The 23,118-nt window shown below is 37.2% G+C and overlaps 1 pseudogene; it reads left to right on the top strand.

Annotated features, from left to right (window-relative positions):
* The first annotated feature begins 9,523 nt into the window (after positions 1-9,523).
* On the top strand, positions 9,524-12,224 carry LOC113253728 (tubulin alpha chain-like; annotated as a pseudogene).
* The last annotated feature ends 10,894 nt before the right edge of the window (positions 12,225-23,118 follow it).

Below are 23,118 nucleotides of genomic sequence, written 5' to 3'. Positions count from 1 at the left end.
GAGGGAGGAAATAATGGATATTAAGATTCAAGCAGCAGATGTTGGAATAAGAAATAAAGAAAAGCTTATGAGTTTAATATAGGACTATTACTATCTCCTATGTCTTTAAAATCTATTTCACCTGGATTCTTAAGTTTTTCTTAGATTTATCATTTACTGTGCTAAGGGCCTTGGCTTTTATTATATATTTATACAGAATCCAAAATTTTTGGTATAAGCAACAAATAAATGCAATTAAAATTTATTTAAAAATAAAACTGCCACATAAACATATAAATTTTGGTTTCACAAAGATAAAAAGGAAGTAGTGTCCCAAACTGAAAGATTTTTGTCCTTCATTTCAAAAAAAATTCATCCTAGTGTTAATTTTTACTTGACTTAAAAATTTTCTTTTTCCTCCTTTCTACACCAATACCCATTCTCTTCCCCTTTCCAGTTAATCAGACTTGATGATAAATGGAAGGGAATAAGAGTTACCAATTACATTGGTATTCTGCAAAGAATTTCTTTAAGTCTCTGACCACATCCTCAGCCTGAGCTAAAACTTAAAATTTTGGTATAAAAGGACTTAAGGACCCGGAGCTCTGAATACAATGGCTGTGTTCAAAGACGACAGAATTAAACTCATGATCATGCATTAGTTCTACTCAAAACCATTAACAAAATATGTAGTTTGAAGTAATTACAGATGCATAGGAATTTGCAGAGAAATATATAGGGAAACCTTTCCCTTAGCTTCTCCCCCAGTGCCAACATTTCACAGAACCACAGTACAACATCAAAACCAAGAAACTGACATGGGCACAACTCAAACAGCAGGTTCAGATGTCACCAATTATACATGCACCCATTTGTATTTTTGTGTAGATAATCATACACAATTTTGTCACATGTGTAGTTTTGTATAATCACCACCACAATCAAGACACCCAACTATGCCAACACAAGATTATTCTTTATAGGCACATGTTCTCCTTCTCCATCCACTAATTTGTTCTTCCTATTTGTGATTCTTACTTCACAAATGTTATATTCATGTAATTATGTTACGTACCATTTTGATATTTTCATGCAGCATAATTTCCTTGAGATCCATCTACATTTTTGAGTGTTTAAATCGTTCATTTTTTAAATTATTATTGCAGAGTAGTATTCCATGGTACGAATGTACCACAGTGTGTTTAACCATTCACCCCCTGAAGGACATCTGGATAGTTTTTAGTTTGGAGTTATCATGAATAAAGCCGCTAAGAACATTCATAATTTTTTTTTTTTTTGCCATTGCTGAATCGTATGATAAATTTATTTTTAGTTTCAAAAGGAACTTCGCATTTTCCAGAGTGGCTACACTGTTTTACATTCAAACCAGCAATGTATGAGTGATCCAGTTTCTCCACATTCTTGACTGTATTTGTTGTCGCTATTTTTTATTTTAGCTATTCTGATGGATGTGCAATGATAGCTCCCTGTGGTTTTAATTTTCATTTCTCCATTAGCTAATTATGTTGAACATCTTTTCATGTGTTCATTTGCCTTCTGTATATCAGTGAAATGTCTGTGCTTGATTTTTTGCCCATTTTCTAACCAGATCAATTGTTTTTCCTAATGTTGAGTTTTGAGAGTTCTTTACATATTTTAGATACAAGATCTGTGTCAGATACATGATTTGTAAATATTTTCTCTTAGTCTGTGGGTTTTTTAAATCCTTTCAAAAGAGTTTTTCAAAGAGCAAATTTTTGAAATTTAGATGTGGTCCAATTTAGCACTTTTTCCTTTTCTAGGTAGTATTTCAGGTGTCAAATCAAAGAACTCTGTCTATCCTAGGTCCCCCAAATTTTCTCATATGTTCTTAATGTACTTTAGCTTTATATTTAATTTCATGATCCATTTTGAGCTAATTTTTATATAAGAGATAAGGTCTAGGTGGAGATTCATTTTTCTTGTCAATGAATGTCCAGTTGCTCCAATACTATTTATTGACTTATGCTCCTTTGTCAAAAATTAAGTGGCCATATTTGTTTGGATCTATTTCTATATTTTTGATTCTGTTTCACTGATCTATACGTCTACCTCTCCTCCAGTATAACACTGCTGTGATTAGTATAGTTATATTATAAGCTTTAATATTAGGAGAGGTGATTATTCCTTCTACTTTTTCAAAGTTGTTTTGGCTATTTAATGGACTTTACCTTTCCATGTAAGTTTTAGAAAAATTAACCTATGTCTACAAAAAAAAAAAAAAAAAAAACCTTTCTGAAACTTTGATAGAAATTTTATCAAACCTATAGATATATTCAGGGAGAAATGATGTCTTTACTATATTGAGTCTTCCAATCCAAAACATGATAAGTCTTGGAAGAGGTAAGATGATGGAGGAGTAGGGTGACACTAAGCTTGCCTCCTCCCTCAAATCAAATCACTTTGAAAGCCAAAGAAATTGATTCAAAGTCTTAGAGAACAAAGCTGCATGTCTACAAACCAGAAAAACAAAAGATGGAAGGTGGAGAGTTGATTAGTGGGAGAAAATAGCCGTGAGCATTGCCCAGGAGAAGGAGCCCTGATCATGGAAGGAATAGCAAGTGAGAAAGAGGAGAGAGAGAGAACATGCAGGGCAAAAACATTAAAAGAGTGAAAACATGCCCAGGGAGCTGCACAAGAAAACCGTTCCCCAAAACCACTGATGGGGAAAAAGTAGACAGGTACAATACCACCAGTATTTTTACAAACAGTGGAGCACAGATTCTGAAGTTTCAGAGGTCTGCAACATCACCAGGGTTGCAGACAGCTAAGCAGGGCTCCAGTGGGGAAGCAGGATCCCCAGGGTCGAACAGGGAGAAGCGGTTACCCTGCTTGGAGTGCGTTTGGTAGAGGTGATACAAAGGTCCTCTCCATGAGCAAAGAACCCTGTGGGCACAATTGAGCTGCCCCACTCACTGTTCGTCGGAATAGGAACAGAAACCCTGGCTGAGGACAGCAATCTCTGGTGCTGGCTGTGTGTTGTGATTTACCATAAACTTCAAACCGTTGTACAGTTGCACAACTGTTTTCAGGGACAAGCCTGCACTGGCCACAGGGTAGTGAAAACCTCCCCCAGAAGATCAGTCCACGGTCTTCCTGTGGGGGTGTGTGAAGTGTGGGGTTTTGAAATACAGCCCCGCCTGAGATAAAACACAGGAGTGCTATGCCATTTGTCAGGTGGACAGCTTAGACACAGGGTGAAAGCAGGTATTCTGTGGAAACTAGAGACACAGGAGGGATCATTGTTTACACATCTGTAGCACATGTTTCCTTCTCTGGAGATGAGAGAATAGGGTAAAGCCATTTTCTCCCTGTACCCACCAGCTTCATGGACCTCAGTGAGCTAAACAGTGCCAACAAGTGGAGAATGAAGCCGCTATACTAAGCCCCGCCCCCATGCCCTGCCGGTGCATCTCCACTAGGGCAAAACCACCTATGGATCAGAGCAACAGGCCCCTCCCCCTGCAGACCAATGCAAACCCCTTGCCCACTGATCATAGAGCATTGCACAGCTTCAGCTCTAAGGCAACAGGACCTTGCTTCCTTTGGGTTTGTTTTTGCTTTTTTGTTTTTATCTTTGTTTTTGTTTCTTTTTTGGATACAGAAAGAACATGCTTTTTTATTTTTTAATTTTATATATTTTTAAATTTTTTTTCTTTTTCTTTTCTTTCTTTCTACCTGTTTTCTATCAAGTTTCTCATAACAAGCAGACCAAAACATACCTAGGATCTGGCTTCCTTTATTTATTTTATTTTTTTAAACATTTTAAAGTTTTATTTTGCTTTTTTTTTTTTTTTTTTACCTCCAAAATGACAAGACAAAAGAATTCACCTGTTCAAAAGAAAGAACAGGAAGAAATGACAGCCAGAGATGTAATCAACACAGATATTAAGTAAGATGACTGAACTAGAACTTAAAAATAGTAATTATAAGGATAGTAGCTGGGCTTGAAAAAAGCATAGAAGACACTAAAAAATCCCTTACCACAGAGATAAAAGAACTATAATCTAGTCATGCCAAAATTAAAAATGCTATAACTAAGATACAAACCTAAACAGATGCCATAAAAATGAGGATGGATGAAGCAGAGGAACAAATCAGTAATTTTTTCAGAAGATAAAATCATGGAAAATAATGAAGCTGAAAAGAAGAGGGAAACAAAGGTAATGGATCATGAAGGTAGACTTAGGGAACTCAGCAATTTATTAAAACAGAATAACATTTGTATCATAGGAGTCCCAGAAGATGAAGACAAAGGAAAAGTGGCAGAGGGTTTATTTCAGTGAATTATAGCTAAAAACTTCCCTAATCGTGGGAAGGACACAGACATCAAAGTCCAAGAAGCACAGAGAACTACCATTATATTCAACAAAAGCTGACCATCACCAAGGCATAGCACAGTCAAATTCACAAAATACGCAGATCAGAAAAGAATCCTGAAAGTAGCAAGAGGGGAAAAAAGTCCTTAACCTATAAGGGAAGACAGATCAGGTTTGCAACAGATGTGTCCACAGAAACTTGACAGGCCAGAAGAGCATGGCAAGATATATTCAATGTACTGGATGGGAAAAATATGCAGCCAAGAGTACTTTATCCAGCAAGGCTGTCATTCAAAATAGAAGGAGAGAGAAAGCGTTTCCCAGACAAATAAAAACTAAAGGAGATCGTGACCACTAAAAAGAAGACCAAAAGCAACAAAAACTAGAAAGGACAAGAGAACATCACCAGAAACACCAACTCTACAGGTAACAGAATGACACTAAATTCAACTTCCAATAATCAATCTGAATGTAAATGGACTAAATGTCATTCAAAATACATAGGGTATCAAAATGGATAAAAAACCAAGATCCATCTCTTTGGTACCTACAAGAGACTTATTTCAGACCTAGAGACACCTGCAGATGGAAAGTAAGGGGATAGAGAACCATCTACCATGCTAACAGATGTCAAAAGAAAGCCAGAGTAGCCATACTTTTATCAGACAAACTAGATTTATAAAACAAAGACTAAAACAAGAGATGAAGAAAGGCATTATATCATAATTAAGGGGTCTACACATTAAGAAGATCTAATAATTGTAAATATTTATGCCCCCAACTTGGGAGCACCCAACTATATAAATCAGTTAATAATGAACATAAAGAAACTCATGGATAATACTACAATAATGGTAGGGGTCTTTAACACCCTACTTAGAGCAATGAACAGACCATCCAGGCAGAAAATCAAAAGGAAAAAATGGATATGAATGACACACTGGACCAGATGAACTTAACAGATACATTTTGAACATTTCATCCTAAAGCAGAATACACATTCTTTTTGCACATGGAACATTCTGCAGAATAGATCACATACTGGGTCACAAATCAGCCTTCAACAAGTACAAAAAGATTGAGATCATACCATGCATATTTTCAGACCACAGTGCTATGAAACTGGAAGTCAACCACATGAAAAAACTTGGAAGGACCACAAATGGGGGCTAAAGAACATCCTACTAAAGAATGAATGGGTTAACCAGGAAATTAAAGAAGAAATTAAAAGTACATGGAAGCAAATGAAAATGAAAACACGACAGTCCAAAACCTTTGGATGCAGCAAAGGCAGTCCTAAGTGGGAAGTGTATTGCAATACAGGCCTACCTCAAGAAGAAAGAAGTCTCAAATACACAACCTAACCTTACACCTAAAGGAGATAGAAAAGGAAGAGCAAATAAAGCCTAAAGCCAGCAGAAGAAGAGAAATACTAAAGATTAGAGCAGAAATAAATGATATGAGAAACAAACAGCAGAACAGATCAACAAAACTAAGAGCTGGTTCTTCAAAAGACTTAATAAAATCGATAAACCCTTAGCCAGATTTAGCCCCCCCAAAAGAGAGAGAGAGAGAGAGAATCAAGTAGATAAAATCATGAATGATAGAGCGATCACAACCAACACCACAGAAATACAAACAGTTATAAGAGAATACTAGGAAAATTATACGTCAACAAACTGGGCAATCTGGAAGACATGAACAAATTCCTAAAAACTCATAAACTACCAAAACTGAAACAGGAAGAAATAGAAAATTTAAACAGACCCATAACCAGCAAAGAAATTGAACCAATAGTCAAAAATCTCCCAACAAACAAATGTCCAGGCCCAGATGGCTTCCCAGGGAATTTCTATCAAACATTTAAAGAAGAGTTAATACCTATACCATAGAAATGGAAGGAAAAATTCCAAAATCATTCTATGAACCTAGCATTATCTTGATTCTAAAACCAGACAAAGTCCCCACAAAAAAGGAGTCCCTGATGAACATGGTTGAAAAAATTGTCAATAAAATACTAGCAAATCAAATTCAGTATATTAAAAGAATTATTCACCACCATCAAGTGGGACTTAATCCTGGGCTGCAGGGGGGTTGGTTCAATATTCACAAATCAATCAACATGCTACATCACATTAATAAAAGAAAGGATAAGAACCAGATGATCCTCTCAATAGATGCAGAAAAAGTATCTGACAAAATACAGAATCCATTCTTGATAAAAACCCTCAACAAAATAGGGATAGATAGAACATACCTCAACATCATGAAGGCCATATACAAAAAACCCACATTTGATATCATCTTCAAGGGAGAAAAACAAGGAATAAGACAAGGATGTCCACTCTCACCATTACTATTTAGTACTGGAAGTCTTAGCCTCAGCCATCAGACAACAAAAAGAAATAAAAGGCATCCAAATCAGCAAGGAAGAAGTCAAACTTTCACTATTTGCAAATGACGTGATACTCTATGTAGAAAACCCAAAAGAGGGGCACCTGGGTGGCTCAGTCGTTAAACGTCTGCCTTCGGCTCAGGTCATGATCCCAGGGTTCTGAGATCGAGCCCTGCATCAGGCTCGCTGCTCGGTGGAAAGCCTGCTCTTCCCTCTCCCACTCCCCCTGCTTGTGTTCCCTCTCTCGCTGTCTTTCTGTCTGTCAAATAAATAAAATCTTTAAAAAAAAAAAAAAAAACCAAAAGACTCCATCAAAATATTACTAGAACTCATACATAGATTCAGCAAAGTTGCAGGATATAAAATCAATGCACAGAAATCTGTTGCTTTTCTATACACCAAAAACAAAGCAGCAGAAAAAGAAATCAAAGAATCGATCCCATTTGCAATTACACCAAAATGATAAGATACCTAGGAATAAACCTAACTAAAGCAGTTAAGGTCTACACACTGAAAACTTACAAAAGAAACTGAAGAGGACACAAAGAAATGGAAAAGCATTCCACTCTCATGGATTGGAAGAACAAACATTGTTAAAATGTCTATACTAACCAAAGCAAACTATACATTTACTGTGATCCCTATCAAAATGCCACCAGCATTTCTCACAGAGCTAGAATAAATAATCTTAAAATTTGTATGGAACCACAAAAGACCCCTAATAGCCAAAGAAATCTTGAAAAAGAAAAACAAACCTAGAGGCAGCACAAATCCGAATTGCAAGCTATATTACAAAGCTGCAGTCATCAAGACAGTACGGTACTGGCACAAAAACAGACACACAGATCAATGGAACAGAATAGAGAACCCAGAAATGGGCCCACAACTATATGGTCAACTAATCTTCAACAAAGCAGGAAAGAATATCCAACATAAAAAGAGAGTCTCTTCAACAAATGGTGTTGGGGAAACTGGACAGCAACGTGCAAAAGAATGAAACTCAACCACTTTCTTACACCATACACAAAAATAAATTCAAAATGGATGAAAGACCTAAATGTGAGACAAGAATTCATCAAAATCCTAGAGGAGAACACAGGCAGCAACCTCTGTAACCTTGGCTGGCTGCAGCAACTTCTTACTACATACATCGCAGAAGGCAAGGGAAACAAAAGCAAAAATTAACTATTAAGACTTCATCAAGACAAAAAGCTTCTGCACAGGGAAGGAAACAATCAACAAAACTAAAAGGCAACCTACAAAATGGGAAAAGATATTTGCAAATGATATATCTGATAAAGGGTTAGTATCCAAAAATCTATAAAGAACTTATCAAACTCAACACCCACTAAACAAATAATCCAGTTAAGAAATGAGCAGAAGACACGAATGTCTTCAAGGAAGAAATTTTAATGTCCTCAAAAAATGTCCAAAGAAGACATCCAGATGGCTAACAGACACATGAAAAGATGCTCAACATCACTCATCATCAGGGAAATGCAAATCAAAACCATGATGAGATACCACCTCACACCTGACAGAATGGCAAAAATTCACAACATGAGATACAATAGGTGTTGGCAAGAATGCACACAAAGAGGAACCCTCTTGCAGTGTTTGTGGGAATGCAACCTGGAGCACCCACTCTGGAGACAGTTTGGAGGTTCCTCAAAAAGTTAAAAATAGAATTACCCTACAATCCAGCAATTGCACTACTAGGTATTACCCAAAAGCTATAAAAATACAGATTTGAAAGGGTACCCTGATGTTTACAGCAGCATTATAAACAATAGCCAAACTATGGAGAGAGCCCAAATGTCCATAGACTGATGAATGGACAAAGAAGATGTGGTATATATATGTATAATGGAATATTATTCAGCCATCAAAAAGAATGAAATCTTGCCATTTGCAATGACATGGATGGAGCTAGAGTGTATCATGTTAAGTGAAGTAAGTCAGAGAAAGAGAATCTCACTTATACGTGGATTTAAGAAAGAAAACAGATGAACATATGGGAAGGGGGGGGAAAAGGAGAGAGGGAAACAAACCATAAGTGATTCTTAACGATACAGAAAAAACTAAGGGCTGATGGAGGGAGGTAGTGGGAGATGGGCTAGATGGGTGATGGGTATTCAAGAGGGCACCTGCTGTGATGAGCACTGGGTGTTGTACATACCTGATGAATCACTGAATTCTACTCCTGAAACTAATATTGCACTATATGTTAACCAAAATTTAAATTAAAAAAAAATACGGTATGTCCCTCAAAGATTTAAGGTTCTTTCTGATTGCTTTCAGTAGCATTTTATAACTTTCATTATATAAATCCTGTATATGCTTTGTTAGATTTATACCTAAGTATTTCATTCTTGGAGAAATTCTTAGGCACATTTGTAAATTTTGGTTTTCACATGTTCATTATCAGTATATATGCATACATGTATTGACATTATGTGTTATGTGTTGCTCTTGTATCCTGTGTTTTTATGACAGCTGCTTTAGGTCTTATTAGATAAGGCCAACATTTGATTCAATTCAATATTAGCATCTATTGATTGCTTTTCTCATTCATGTTTTTCTTAGTGTTTTATTCATGGTTTTCCTGGTCTTTGGTATAATACATGATTTTCTATTTTATGCTGGGTATTTTGATTATTAGGAGACTCAATCTTACTTAAATCTTTTTTCAGCTGATAATTTGCTTTTAGGTTTAGGTTTAGCAGGTGAATTCTGGTGTACTTTTGTGGGGTTTAGTTTCACTGACAGTTTAGTTTTCAGAGCCCTTGCAATGCTTTTTGGTCGGCTTCATTCTCCTGTCGGAGTTCCTGATCAAGTCCTGCTGGTGTCATCGATGGGGACAAAGAGCACCTCCCTTGGCTGCCTGGTATTACTGGGCTCCTTTTCTGGGGTATGTGAGAGCAAAATCTTTTGGGCCTGTGTATTCACTGGGTGGAGGGCAAGTAAATGCAGGTCTCTGGGATGCTGCCCTTGCTGTAGGATCAAGCTACCTGCTGGTGCCTTAGCTGTGAAATGAGGGCTAAGACGGTTCACCGTGTTGTTAAGTTCAGTGGATCAAACTGCTGCCCACGAGGGGATACTGATATGGCAATTCACAACCTTTTGTAAGCGTAAAAAAGGCATGAGAACAGCAGAGACCTTTGGTTTTTAAAGTGTGGTCCCTGGGATGCCTTGATGCCTCAGTTGTTAAGCACCTGCCCTCAGCTCAGGTCCTGATCTCAGGGTCCTGGGATCAAGCCCCGCATTGGGCTCCCTGCTCGCAGGGAGCTTGCTTCTCCCTCTCCTCCCCGCTTGTGCTTTCTCTTCCGCTCTCTCTCTCTCTCAAATAAACAAATAAAACCTTAAAAAAAAAAAAAATAAAGTGTGGTCCCTGAACCAGCATCAACCCCATCAACCAGACACTGGTAGGAAATGCAAATGGAAATTCTGATTCAGACCTACTCAGTCAGAAACTTCGGGGTGGAGCCCAGAAAAATGTATTTTTAATAGGCCCTTCAGCTGCTTCTGATGACACAGTTAGAGACAAGTTTGAGAACTGTGACATAGACAATGGCTATACTGAAGTGAATGTGGCCTCCCAGTGCCCCCTTCTGTTCCTCACAGAGATGTCCCCAGAACAGTCTTAAAACGGGAAGAAGAATCTGCCCAGTGCTAGGATCCCACAACAAAGTGATTCATGACTATTTACTCCACAAATACTCTTTTCTACCCAAGCTGGAAGAACCACATTAGCAATTCGAAACAACCACACAAGATACACTACCACATAAGACAATAATTATCCCATTCAAAAAGCCACATAAAAAATTCTGTTATTTTTTATTCTTCACCTACATTTCTTCATCCTAAATAATCTTCTGTAATATATTGTCTTTTAAGACTTAAAAAAAAAAAAAAATACCACTAACTCCCCCCGCCAAAAATAAAAGACTTTTGAGAGGCAAGATAGTATATTGGTTAAGAAAATATATTCCAGAGCCAAACAGCCTGGGCTCAAACCCAGCCTCCATCACGTAGCAATTGTGAAATTGTACTTTACTTCATATAAGGGCTATCTAAGAATTAAATGAGAAAGTAGATGTACAAATAAGAACTGTGCTCCGTAAATGATGGCTATTAATGCACTAATATCATCTATGATACCCCAGCCACGTGGAAATTGCTTTAATTTGCTTTTCTAGTAACTGAGACAGGAATATGTGATTTTAGCCACATTCCTATCACATATTTTATCCTCTCCACAGGTAAAGTAAGAGCATTAGTTTGGAGTTTCTCTTGCATTAACCACCTAAGAGGCGGGCAGTAAGAAGCAACAACTTCTCCTTTTCCTCTCTGCCCTCTGCTCAGCAGCTGCAAAGCAGCAACCACGTGTGAATGCATCTCCGTCCATGTTGGCCAGCCTGGTGTCCAGACTGGCAATTCCTGCTGGGAGTGCCACTCCCTGAAACATGGCATCCAGCCCGATGGCAAGGTGCCAAGTGACAAGACCACTGGGGGAGGAGATGACTCCTTCAACACCTTCTTCAGTGAGCTGGGTGCTGACGAGCATGTGCTCAGAGCAGTGGTTATAGCCTAGAACCTTTCTGTCGATTATGGCAAGAAGTGCAAGCTGGAGTTCTCCACTTACCCAGCCCCTCAGGTTTCCACAGCTGTAGCTGAGCCCTACAACTCCAACTCCTTCCTCACTACCCACAGCACCCTGGAGCACTCAGATTGTGCCTTCATGGAAGACAACAAGGCCATCTATGACGTCTGTTGTATTAACCTTGAACTTGAATGCCCAAACTACACTAACCTTAACTGCCTTATTAGCCAGATTGTGTCCTCCATCACTGCTTGCCTAAGATTTTATGGAGCCCTGAATGTTGATCTGACAGAATTCCAGACCAACCTGGTGCCCTATGCCCACATCCACTTCCCTCTGGCCACATATGCTTCTGTCATCTAAGATGAGAAAGCCTACAAGAACATCTTTCTGTAGCAGAGGTCACCAATATGTGCTTTGAGCCGGCCAACCAGATGGTGAAATGTGACCCTCGCCACGGTAAATACATGGCTTGCTGCCTGTTGTACCTCGGCAGTGCGGTTCCCAAAGATGTCAATGCTGCCATTGCCACCATGAAGACCAAGCGTACCATCCAGTTTGTGAACTGATGCCGCATCGGCTTCGATGTTGGCCTTAATTACAGCTTCCCACGGTGGTACCTGGCGGAGACCTGGCCAAAGTTTAGCGAGCTGTGTGCGTGCTGAGCAGCACCACAGCCATCGCTGAGGCCTGGGCTCGCCTGGACCGTAAGTGTGACCTGATGTATGCCAAGCGTGCCTTTGCTCACTGGTACGTGGGGAAGGGCATGAAGGAAGGAGAGTTTTCTGAGGCCCAGGAGGACATGGCTGCCGTTGAGAAGGATTATGAGGCAGTTGGTGTGGACTCTGTTGAAGGAGACTGTGAAGAGGAAGTAAAGGAATACTGAAAGTAAAAAATGTCACAAGGGTGCTGCTTTTACAGGGCAGCTTATTCTGTATGTAGCAGTGTATATTCTCATATACAATTACTGACCTAGGTTTTAAAATCAATGTTTTGTTACAGATGCAAGCCATCCATTTCTCTGATGGGTCTGAGCAAATTATTCCGCCTTAAATGGGGGGAAAAAAAAAGAAAATCAGTTTGGATGATAGGAGTATATTCTCATCGTGGATCACAGTTAAACTAATTTACACAAAAATGGTTTTAACCTGATTACTATATTGTATTAATTGGATTGGTCAATTCCCAGTGTTCTGGATGTATTTTGTTCTTCCTCTCTATATATCACTAAGAATATTTTATCAGAGTAACTGTTTATAGATCTGATAAGCAAAATAGAATGTAAGTTTCATAAAAGTACAATACCTTACACACATTTATATCCCCAGCACCACAGTTTATAGTGTCTGACATATAATAGGTACCGAAAATACATCTGCGGAGCTGAACTTTTGAAGAAACTTTTATGGCAGTTATCCATTTAAAGCCAATGAAAACTATTTTTGTTTGTTTTTTTCCCTTCTGATACTCTTCTTGGCCTCTCTGCTTTATAAAGAACTTTAGAATGTTAAGAATTGATGTTGAAAGAGTCTTTTTAAATTCTTAAATCCCACTAAATCTGTCACTGCAGATTTTTTGTTACTTCCTTACATAGTTTCTATGTTCAAACTTTGAAGCTTTTCTCAATCTGGAACATCTTCTATCCAAAACCCCCCAGTGCTTCCCAGATTGTTCCAGTCATATAACACAAAACTCCTATCTCCCTATATCTTCACTTTTCTTTATGTGCAACCCTGTCATCTCTTGGAAGTTGCTCAAATTCTGCACTCATTCTTCCTCTCCACTGCGTAGTATACGGCCATGCGGCACTGCTTTGCTTAGACGTTTTGATGGGTGATAATCATCTTGTTGCACAAAACTTATGTTCCTCAGCTCGTGCTGGCCCCAGATGGCCTCCGTAACTGTTTTCCTCCAAACTGCCCAATATACATCAGGGCCCTTCTTATAATACACAAAGGTCTTTGAGTTTGCCCTCTGTTAAACTTATTTGTCTCACGTGCTGACACCCGGCTCAGTCTAACACTTCTCAACAAGTGTCTGATACAATTATTCATTCATAATGAGCGTTTCCATTTTGGATGCCAGATTATTTTCTTTCTGGTCCTCAGCAACGAGTCCTCCCACTTCAGAAATGTTTTCCCGAACTTCTGGATAAAATTAATCACTCTTACCCTTGCATGTCCAGGTAGCTTCTCTGTGTTTCTATTGCCTCATCTGTCACATTGTCACTTATTTGTTTACATGTCTTTTTCCCCTGGTAGGAGATAGCCCTGTGTCTTACTCATTCTTAGATTCCCAGCACTCAACACAGCTCAATGTAATTTTTTAAATTGAATTGAATACTCTCTTCAGTATTGCCTTTATACGTAAAACATTTTAGCAGTTTCTTGAGAGCAGTTTTCAAATATTATTCTGCCATATACCCTTACCCTAACTACCCTACTCTGCATGTAGATGGTGATTTAAAAAAAAAAAATCAAAATTAAGGTTTTTGGAACACATTGAGGTAGGAAGTTGTGATTACATTTACAAATGCACAGATTTTCTTAGAATTAAGCGAAACATCAGGATACCTGATTCAGTGACACCATCAGTGGTGGTGCTATCATCATTCCCGGAGGGCTTTAGGGTCTCATTCATGTTACAAAATTTCATTCGAAGTGATTTCATCAGCCATATTTCAGGCTTGGATTTATTCCCACTTTCAGACTGGCTCCATAAGGACTAGATAAAAACTGTATGGCTAACTTCTATTTCTCTTACAGAAAGGTTTTCAATATTGTTTTTCTTATTACAGATGAATATGGACTTATTTCAGAAAAATTAAAAAATACAAAGAATATAAAAAGCAAGCAAGCGTATTCCTAATGATCGAGACAGCTGCTACCAACACCTTGGTAGACAGACGTGTTTGAGGGGGTGTATATCCTGTTGCAGTAAACGCTGCCATTTACTGAACACGTACTCCATGCCAAGCTCGCTACATATTTAGCCCAGATGTCAGTTCAGCCCTTTCTGGCTCTTAACGTCTTTGTTCGACTGAACTGAACTCCTGCTCTAGGGCCTAGGACAATTCTACACCTTATTCATTTTTACGAATTTTAGAGAAATTGGTCCCATGCCATTGCAAACTATCCCAGTTTTCATCTTCTGTCAGTCCAATTCCACAGTTTTAAGGTGATCCATTTACAATTCTCTCTTAGATGTTTGTGTTTGTCCTAAGTCTTGCTTCAACCAGAGACCACCCAGCCTTTCTCCCTCTGGCCTTTCTCCAGCCCATGATCTCATCCTCTACCCACTCATTTTTATTTAGGCCTCTTCTTTCTCCTTCCAAAGTCCCTTCTGGAGATACTCACAGTTTTCTCCTCTTCTTAAGCTTATGACTTAAAGATAATCTTTTGTCAATTAAACCTAACCTCTGGGTTTTATTCTTTACCACAAATATACCAGTATTTCTTCTAAATAAGAAGAGTAGTTAACCAAATAATTCTAGAGGGGAATATTTTTTTTTCATATCCTGGAGCATAAAGTGGGTAAGTTGTAATAGTGTTTTATAACCTATAAGATTCCTAAAGGTAGAAATTCCATGCTGTTCTCATTTTTATCTGCAGTGCCTAATCAGGGGCCGAAATACAGTAGGTAGGCAATAAATATTTTTTAAATAAACAAAATTACCTGAAAGAGTAATTCATCTTATCCTTTATCTCAGTTTTCATTTTGGTTGACATAACAACAGCTTTTGACACTGGGGATGGCTGCCTGCTCAGTAAGGCAATTCCTCCACTTAATTCCCAGAACACTTGCTTCACTGGTTGTTCCTCAGTATCCTTTGCTGGTTTTGTCTCTTGCTCAAAACCTTGGAATGCCCCAGGGCTGTGTCTTTGGTTCTCGTCTCTCTTCAATTTACACTAAATATACTGGTGACTTCATCCAGTCTCACAGCTGGTGACTCCGATTTTTAGGTACAGTCTTGATCTGCCCAACTGCTATCTCAAACCATGTGCCAAAACTTAACTTTGTGTCTCCCACAAACCTGCTAACACTGTTAACCAGCTTAACCCAGGAACCTTGTACTTCCCTTGATTTCTCCCTCTCTATATATCCAATACCTTTGGAAAACCTACTGGCTCTAATTTTAAAATATATTCAGCAATCAAAAATTTATCACCACCTCTGCAGCTACCATTCTAAGCTGAGCCACCATTACTTCTCTTCCAAATGACTAGGACAGCTTCCAACCATTCTGCCTGCTTCTTCCTTTGACACCCCACACGCTATTCTTACTACATCAGCCAGCATGTTTCTGTTACCTCTTTGCCCAAAACAGTTTATAATCTCTAATTCACACAAATAATAACAATTTAAAAAGTGAGTTTCTAAAATAATTGGGGGAAATATGAATGCTTATTGGATAGCTGGTAACCCAAGATCTTTATTTTTAGGTATAATAATGGCATTATGATTATGTTTAAGACAATGAGGTCTTTTCTTTTAAAGATATTACTAAATAGTTATAAGTCAAATGATATGATGTCTTGAATCTGCTTTAAAATAATCAGGAACTGAATGACTGAGATACAGATGAAATAAGAGTGGTCTTATATCAATAATTATTTTAACTGGATGATGAGGCTCAATTGTACTACCTATTTTTATATGTGCTTGAAAATATCTATAATGAAAAGGAAAGAAAAATAATTCTCTAATGAATCTCCTTTTTACTCCCAGTAAAAGCTAAAATCCCTATCTGATTGCCTCCCACCCATTTTTCTCACTGACTTCATTTCCTCCTGCTCTTTGAATTGCTCTTTCTACTCCAGCCTCTCTCCTGTTCATCAAACATATCAGGTACACTTCTGCCTTAGGGCCTGTGCTCTAGATAGTTTATCTGTTTATATCTCCCTATGCCTTTCAACTCCTTCAAGTTTTCACTCAAATATTACCATCTCAATGAGATCTATCCCAACTACTCTATTTAATAATGCTATTTGTCCCCCACTCCCACCAAACTCCCAAACCTCGTTACATGCCTCTCCTTCTTTCTCCAGACCATTCATAACTTTTTGATATTCTTTGTAATTTATTTCTTATGTTTGTTATTTGTTGAATACCTCCCTCCACTAAGATGTAAATTCCCAAGAGCAGTGATCTTTGTATGTTTTTGTTCTCAGACATACAAAATGGCAGGGATTCAACAAATATTTAAGTGAATGAATCAGTAGGCTGAAACTGGCAGAACATAATCCAAAACAGAATGGACTGTTTCCAAAGCCAATGTTCTCAAATGCTATGCTCTTACAACAAATCTATAGGTCATGAATTATCACTTGTTAAAATGTCTCAAGTTATTGGCCAGTAAACCTCTATAAAATTCTTTATCATCAACTGACTACTAACTGGTATAGAACACCGTATTTCCATATTTCAATATAAAGCTAATTTTAAGATTTTCTGCAATGCAGTATGTGAGTGTTGTGCTTCTTCTATCAGCCCCTTAGTTAGAATGCCCTCCAAAAGCAGCAGCCATGGCCAATCCAGGCATTCTCTCTTAAAGAGCCTGCTGGTATTCCTGGAAATAGAATTTCAGTGAATACTGAATACCTAATGTTCTTGGCTTCAAGCAGGAATCCATTGATTTTGCTTCTTAAAACTTCTCTGGAGTTTGGAATTCAATATGTAAGCAATCCTTTCCATCTAGGCATAAGAACACTCTCCACTTTAAGGTGTCTGACAATCAGGTAAGTGGAGTCTTGCTACTTCCTCAAATCTGTCTGTACTTCATACTAAATATGAAACTCATCCTCTCTCCACAATTCAAATCACCTACTCATCCCCCTCTAAATTTTTCATTACTGGGAATGACATCAGTAGGCTTACAACCAACAACTGCTTCAAAGGCTCAAGTCACTTTTGATTTTGCTTATCCTCATCAACACATCAACTGTCACATCCAATGAAGTCAACTACAGCAAAGCTTCTTGCATGTGTTTTCTTCCTGTCCTTTTTTTTTTTTTTTCTTACTTCCACCCAATTTAACCAATGCCTATCATTTAGACATTGACAATACTCTCCCGCCTGGACTCCCAATACTACATCTGTATCCTACATACTCAGCCAAATAGTTCCTACCAAAGTCAAACTGTGTCTGTGCTACTCTCTTGTTCATAACACTTCAAGGTCATGGTCCTTATCACTTAGAGAGTGGCTCAGAAAAATGTGGATATCTACATTTAAATCAACATTTTATTCCATTTCTGAGATCTGGAGCCCATCCATAGGTTTATCTGTCAGCAAACTACTTGTAAGGACTCTTATTTATAAAGACCCATTTATGTTCACTAAATTGAAAAGTAGCACATCCTGAATTCAAGATTTTATACAGTTTACCCCATTAGACACTACCAGCTAGGTTAATCAACTATGATTGCCTAATAAATCACTCTGAAGTGCAATGACTTAGAATTGAGCATTTATTTTTCTCACTTACAGATCTGTGAGCCAGGTGGGATAGATTTGGGGTTTGGTTGGCTTTGGACTGAGGCTGAGCACTGGATCCAAACCCACTCTATGTGTCGCTCATACTCCTTAGAACAGAAACTATCCTTGGGGCTTTCTCTCTTATGTCAGTTTTATTGCATAAGGCAAGCCAAACTGTGTAAGCACATCTAAACCCTCAGCTTGAGTCACATCTGATCATGTTCCATTTGGCAAAGAAAATCCCATGGCTGAATCCCAAGACCAAGATCTGGGCTGAGAAATACGCTCAGACGCAAGAAAGAAGGGAAGGTATTCAAACTTTACTTCAATGTATCCCAGCAGCCTTATATTATATTTACTACTCCCTTTAATGTTTGATGACTACTGGTAATAAACATGAGTTTAACCATGATGATGACTGTGAATCAATAATTATGGTAACTCCTTATAACAATAATATATATTATTTTAAGGTGATTTTAGCATGTATCTAGCTAACTCCATTATGTTATTTGTATATATCACATTATTCAAAGTGATGTTATTTTTCCTCAGATATGTCCCATAGTTCTCATGTTTTATTATTGTTTTATTTGCTTAGTATGTTTTCTTTCCATTTTTATTACTTTCAAAACTTATCAACATTCTATGATCTACTGCAAATGTCACCTTTCTCTGAAGTCTCTTCCATTTTAACTAATGAGATCGACACATGGAAACTTCACAGCACTTTAAAAAAACTCATGACATTTCGATTCTGACTCAGCTTGTTTATGTTCCTATTCTCACTCTAAGAATGAAACTCATTGAGGACAGTACACCTGCCATGCTCTTTGTTTCTTCTGCTAGACCTTAGCAACAATGCATGCTAGGCACTGTCTGCTTCAGTCAGTTACAGGCAGGATGCTTCTAGGAGTCTTAAGCCCCTTTCCACAGCACCCTTCTTGATTTCTGTGTGACTTTGAAAAAGTCACATAACCTCTCAGTGCCTCATTTGCTCCAGCTGTAAAAATCAGAAGAATAGTGCTTATCAGCAGGCCGTCTAATGATTCAGAGGCATTGTTAAGGATTAATGAGATAGAATAAAGCTCTCTGAGTCCTCTAAAGAAAGGTGTGATGGAGGAACAAATGAGTTATTATCTGTTAGTACCACCTTGCATAAAATTCTCCCCAACCTGAAAATAAATTAGATGATTTTTGCAGAACAATTAACTCTTTCGGTCCATTAGGCAATGCACTAGCACATTAAATTTAATAATAAGATCTTACATATTCCGTTTACAAAGTGGTTTCATAAATACATTATCTAATTTCACCTTCACAAAAATTTTATGGAATGAGCAGAGCAAGTATTTGTATCTCAAATCTACACTTGAGGAAACTGAGGTTCAGGAATATTAAGTGGCTGTGCAAGCTGAATAATTAGCAAACGATAAAGTCAACACTTGAAGTCATTGTTTTGACTCTAAGGTCAGTCACCCTTACAGTTTATCGCACAAGAGTAAATAAAACTATTAATACAATGTGTAAAAATGTTCTGCATTGTCAGTAATACCAGAAATAAAAATAGAAAGAATCAATAAACATTTTTTTTCAAAGTTCACCTTTGAAAAGGTAGAATGAATGGATTCAAATAATGTTAGTGGTAAGTTAAAATAGTATTATCAATTCCAAAATCCATGAATTCATCTAGCAGGTATTTATTGCCTTGCTATGATGTTCTAGGCATGCTGAGGATAATAATGGCTTCTGCCTCTGACAGGTTACATTCTAGTGGAGGCAAAGAGAGAATAAACATGTAATGAATAAGTAGTGATTTCACAGAGTAAAAAACTAATAAAAATCAAAGGGTGTTGGTATAGACAACTATGGAGGTGAGTATTTTGGACATGCTTGTCAGGGAGAATCCCTGAAGAGGTCAGATTTGAGCTGCACATTGAACAGTGAGAGGTTTGCCATGGGAAGATGTGGACAAAATTGAAGGATAAAAGACTGCAATGGCCCAGGGACAGGAAAGAACATGGCCTTGTAAAGAGTATGAGAGTTCAGACTGGGAAAAACTAAAAATCAGTCATTTCTTAACGAAAAAAAAGTGTGTAATTCTATTGATCTGAACCATTGTACAATGACAACGAATAAGTAACAAAGTCCCAAAACTCTTTATCTTCCTTGCTCATACAACATACAATGAAGAAAAAGATGCAAATTAGTAATTCCCAATATCATTAAATTATTATTAAAGATTCCAAATGAACTATTAAAAATTGTTTTTGTAAGTTACGCATTTGTAAAAATAAACAATATGGCTCAGACTCTCCCAACAAAGAACATTAGTACCAGGAATTGTAATGTCTTTGACGAAAGAGATAAATTTCTATTTTCTCTTCTAATAGGTAGGACATTATTACCAAAATAAATAAATAAATAAATAAAATTTCTCACTGGAAGGACAAAAAGGGACAATAATATATGTATTTTTTATTTTAAAAAATTAAAATATTTTTTAACTATTTTGGTTTTTTTCTATTTCCTAATTTCAATTACATTAGACTTAAATTTATACAGAGGAGACCTAAACAATGTTTACTCAATATTCTCTCTAAATTATTTAATAGAGTCAACCCAAACCCTATTAAAATTCCATCAGCTTTTTTAAAACAATCTTGAAAAAGAATAAGTTGGAGGACATACACTACCTGATTTTAAGACTACAGTAATGAAAACAGTGTGTTATTGGTATAAAGATAAACATCAAGGAACAAAAGTAGGAGTTCAGAAACAGACCTATACATACATAATCAAATGGTTTTCAACCAAGGTGTGAAGTTAATTCAATGGAGAAAGAAAAGTCTTCCTCCCCCTTTTTTTTCAAATATTACTATATCAACTGAATATTTCATATGTAAAAAAAGAACCTGATCTCCCAAGGAACAAAAGTAGGAGTTCAGAAACAGACCTATACATACATAATCAAATGGTTTTCAACCAAGGTGTGAAGTTAATTCAATGGAGAAAGAAAAGTCTTCCTCCCCCTTTTTTTTCAAATATTACTATATCAACTGAATATTTCATATGTAAAAAAAGAACATGATCTCTATCTCAGTTCATGTACAAAAATTAATTTGAGGTGGGTCACAGATCTAAGTATAAAAACCAAAATTATAAGGAACAAAACACAGGAAACTATTCCTGCAAACCTGGGGTAGAAAAACATTTCTGACAGGGCATAAAATGAACTAACTATAAAAGATAAAAATGGATTAGCTGGCCTTTATCAAAATGAAATATTTATACTATCAGAAAACACTATTGTTACAATAAATAAGCCACAAACATACCAACAAAAGCCAAGACACAGACTCTTAACAATAGAGAAGAAACCGGGAAAGAGGATAGGTTTAATAGGTGATGGGACTAAGGAGTGCCCTTGTAATAAGCACCAGGTGTTGAATCATTATATTGTACACTGAAACTAATATCACATTGTGCCTTAACTAACTGGAATTTAAATAAAAATTTAAAAAAATAAATAAAAGCATATAGGAATGGGGTACCTGGGTGGCTCAGTCAGTTAAGCAGCTGCCTTTGGCTCAGGTCATGATCTCAGGGTCCTGGGATCGAGCCCATGTCAAGCTCCCTGCTTAGTGGGGAGTCTGCTTCTCCCTCTCCCTCTACCCCTCCCCCTGCTCCTGTGCACACCCTCTCTCTCTCTCTAATAAATAAAAACTTAAAAAAAAAAAAGCATATGAGAATTAAAAAAAAAAAAAGAACGGATGTCAGGATATCTAACAAATTCCTTCAAACAAGTAATAAGAAAACAACTCAACATATAATAGGTAAAAGACTTGGAGACTTCATGAAAAAAGATATACAATAAATATGTGAAATGATAATCAAATTCTGGAGACATTAGGGAAATAAAAATTAAAACCACAATTGCATAATCATCACATACATACTGGAGTGGCTACAATTCAAAAAAAACCAACAATACCTCATGTTGGTGAGCCAATGAAATTCTCATACCTTGCTGGGGTTGCACCTTTGATGATTTATTTGGAAGTGTCATGTAAAATATTTATCCAAGCAAAACAAATATATATCTTCACACAGAAGTACATAATAATATTCAGAAAAGGCTTTTTGGGTAATAGCTCCAAATGAAAGACAATTCTGGTATCAATCAACAGAATAAAGAAATTATGATATAGTCATACAAGGGACTAGTACTCTGCATGAATAGAAAGTGGCTTGGATAAATCTCAGGAACATCACACTAAGCAAAAGAAATAACACACAAATTACACGCTATTGGTTTCTCTGTATGAAATCAAGAATAAACAAAACTAATCTATGGGGCTAGACATCAAAGAGGTTCAAGAGGATGACCGGTGAGAGGCCCCATCTAATTTAGCGAGACAGAACTGTTGTATTTTTATTTGGGGTGGGTGGTGGTAACATGAATATGTTGCATTGTGTAATCTCAAAGAATTACACCTCCGTGCATTTTGTTCCGTGAATCTCATAGTATGATGACTGCATCTCAGTAATTTTGATTAAAACATACGTTACTTTCCTTCAATATTCTTAAAAAAGAGACACTGTTTCTTTGGGTTCTTCCATGGGAACCACTGAGGATAAAGAGGAGACAATTCAGGTGGCTTAATGAGGCTGACAGAGTCAAATTATATACGTATTTGCTTATATAAAAATTACACCAGAAAGAGTTGAGATTCATTAAGTGTTCAGGATTGAGTTTGATTCAAAAATTAAGACTTCTATTTGTATTTTTTTCATATAAAAGTGTCCCTAAAAAAGGTAACCAGTTCATATAGTACTCATCAAAAAAGCAAGTAAGCTGTTTTAATGCTGGAAAAGGAATTGGTATTGGACCAAATGAAATGAGTCATGGCTGCTTTTGCTGACTCAATACACATTCAAAGGACCTCCAAGGATTATTGTGACGATGCAAAATTTTCACATTATATACTGATTCTGAACCTACCATTAGAAGATGGGTTCCATTGTAGTAAAAACTAAGTAATTTCAACAACAAATTCTAGACTGCACATGGGGTAAAGAAGATGGTTATTCCAAAGAGTAACCATCATTTGATGGTTGATGATGAACCAGTATCCATTTCATGTATCCCAAATTCATCTTCTCTAGATGTACTGACATGGGTGCTTGTTGACTTTCAATTATTCCAATCAATCAGTTGAAATGACAACTTTAATATGTGTGAGTTCCTAGTCCAGGATCATCCCCAGACCAGATTTCTCTACTCTGTAGCTAGCTAGAAA

The sequence above is a fragment of the Ursus arctos genome, unplaced genomic scaffold (assembly GCF_023065955.2).
Source record: "Ursus arctos isolate Adak ecotype North America unplaced genomic scaffold, UrsArc2.0 scaffold_20, whole genome shotgun sequence".
Classification (NCBI taxonomy): Eukaryota; Metazoa; Chordata; class Mammalia; order Carnivora; family Ursidae; genus Ursus; species Ursus arctos.
This window is presented reverse-complemented; position numbering and strand designations above follow the sequence as displayed.